The sequence below is a fragment of the Piliocolobus tephrosceles genome, unplaced genomic scaffold, assembly GCF_002776525.5.
Source record: "Piliocolobus tephrosceles isolate RC106 unplaced genomic scaffold, ASM277652v3 unscaffolded_7266, whole genome shotgun sequence".
In the NCBI taxonomy this organism is placed as follows: Eukaryota; Metazoa; Chordata; class Mammalia; order Primates; family Cercopithecidae; genus Piliocolobus; species Piliocolobus tephrosceles.
Genome location: NW_022334570.1, coordinates 1 through 2,664, shown reverse-complemented (window position 1 = coordinate 2,664; position 2,664 = coordinate 1). Strand labels below are relative to the sequence as shown.

At 22.4% G+C, this 2,664-nt stretch overlaps 1 long non-coding RNA gene across 1 annotated transcript; it reads right to left on the bottom strand.

Moving 5' to 3' along the window:
- Positions 1 to 6: 6 nt before the first annotated feature.
- LOC113220626 lies at positions 7 to 1,911 on the bottom strand. Its single transcript, XR_003307434.1, has 4 exons — positions 802 to 1,911; positions 483 to 520; positions 290 to 327; positions 7 to 139 (listed from the first exon to the last, which is right to left on the bottom strand). It is a non-coding gene; the product is annotated as an uncharacterized LOC113220626 (long non-coding RNA).
- Between the last annotated feature and the right edge of the window lie 753 nt (positions 1,912 to 2,664).

The following is a 2,664-nucleotide window of genomic DNA, read 5'->3' as shown; positions in this document are numbered from 1 at the left end:
ATATTATACTATAGCTGTAACTATATACATATTGAGAATTTCCAACCATGGGGAAGCGATTAAGTAATGTGATATAATAAATAAAGATAAAAATAACTAACTTTTGTTGATTCTTTCCTTGATAGTAACTTGCTCCAAACTGGGAAAAAAAAAAAAAAAAGAAGAAAAAAAGAAAATAAGAAATTATATTATACTATAGCTGTAACTATATACATATTGCAAGTAATTTCCAACCATGGGGAAGCGATTAAGTAATGTGATATAATGAATAAAAATAAAAATAACTAACTTTTGTTGATTCTTTCCCTGATAGTAACTTGCTTCAAACTGGGGAAAAAAAAAAAAAAATAAAATAAAAAAAAAAAAAGGAAATAAGAAATGATATTATACTATAGCTGTAACTATATACATATTAAGAATTTCCAACCATGGGGAAGCGATTAAGTAATGTGATATAGTGAATAAAAATAAAAATAACTAACTTTTGTTGATTCTTTCCCTGATAGTAACTTGCTCCAAACTGGGAAAAGCATAAAAAAAAAAAAAAAAAAAATATATAAATAAATAAGTAAATAAAATATGTTAAAAGAAATCTTAAAGATAAAGCAGAATAAAACATTGGATATGCAAAAAAAAAATAAAGTCAAATTGTAATAAATTAAGTATAAGATGAAAAATAATAAAACAGTTTAAACATTATATGTTGTATAAAAAAAAAAAAAATAAATAAAAATAAAAGAGTATGAACAATATAAAAAACAGAAATTTGTATGGATAAGTGTTCGTGACTATGTTAATTACTTGTTATGTTTATTTGTACTGTTGGAGATATGTATGTTCATTTGAGTGCAAAGTGTTTTTTTTTTTTTTAATATACAAAACGAGAATTTGTATGGATAAATTGTATAAGTGTTAGTGACTATGTCGATTATTTGTTGTGCTGTTGGAGATATGTATGTTCATTTGAGTGCAAAGTGTTTTTTTTTTTTTTAATATACAAAACGAGAATTTGTATGGATAAATTGTATAAGTGTTAGTGACTATGTCGATTATTTGTTGTGCTGTTGGAGATATGTATGTTCATTTGAGTGCAAAGTGTTTTTTTTTTTTTTTTTTTTTGTAATATATAAAAGAGGAAAATGTATGAATAAATAGTATAAGTGTTGGTGACTATGTAAATTATTTGTTGTACTGTTGAAGACTTGTATATTCATTTGAGTGTTAATTTTTTTTTTTTTTTTAATATACAAAACAAGAATTTGTATGAATAACTGATATAAGTTTTGGTGACCATGTAGATTATTTATTATGTTTATTGTATTGTTAGAGACTTGTATGTTCATTTCAGTGCAAAGTTTTTTTTTTTTTTTTTTTTTTTTATACATAAAAGAGAGATTTTATATGGATAATTCGTATAAGTATTGGTTACTATGTAAATTATTTGTTGTACTATTGGAGACTTGTATGTTCATTTCAATGCAAGGTTTTTTTTTTTTTTTTGTTTGATATATAAAAAAGGAATTTGTATGGATAAATTGTATAAGTGTTAGTGAATATGTAGATTATTTATTGTATTGTTGGAGACTTGTATGTTGATTTGATTTGTTAGGCGTTTTTATTTTTTTTTTTTTTTATGATATATAAAAGAGGAATATGTATGGATAATTCGTATAAGTGTTAGTGACTATGTAGTTTATTTATTATGTTTATTGTACTGTTGGAGATATGTATATTTATTTGAGTGCAAAGTTTTTTTTTTCTTTTTTTTTATATATATAAAACAGGAATATGTATGTATAAATTGTATAAGTGTTAGTGACTATGTAGTTTATTTATTATGTTTATTGTACTGTTGGAGATATGTATATTTATTTGAGTGGAAAGTTTTTTTTTTTTCTTTTTTTTTATATATATAAAACAGGAATATGTATGTATAAATTGTATAAGTGTTAGTGACTACGTCGATTATTTATTGTACTGTTGGAGACTTGTATGTTTATTTGAGTGCATTTTTTTTTTTTTTTTTTTTTTTTTTTTTATACATATAAGAGGGATTTATATGGATAATTCGTATAAGTATTGGTTACTATGTAGATTATTTATTATGTTTATTAAATTGTTGGAGACTTGTATGTTCATTTGAGTGTTAATTTTTTTATTTTTTATGATATATAAAAGAGGAATATGTATGTATAAATTGCATAAGTGTTAGTGACTATGTAAATTATTTGTTGTACTGTTGGAGACTTGTATGTTCATTTGAGTGTTAATTTTTTTTATTTTTTATGATATATAAAAGAGGGATTTATATGGATAATTCGTATAAGTGTTAGTGACTATGTGATTATTTATTATGTTTATTGTATTGTTGGAGACTTGTATGTTCATTTGAGTGTTAATTTTTTTTATTTTTTATGATATATAAAAGAGGAATATGTATGTATAAATTGCATAAGTGTTAGTGACTATGTAAATTATTTGTTGTACTGTTGGAGACTTGTATGTTTATTTGAGTGCAAATTTTTTTATTTTTTTTTTGATATATAAAGGAGAACTTTGTATGGATAATTGTATAAGTGTTAATGAATATATGTAAATTATTTATTGTACTGTTGGAGACTTGTATGTTCATTTCAGTGCAAAGTGTTTTTTTTTTTTTTTTTT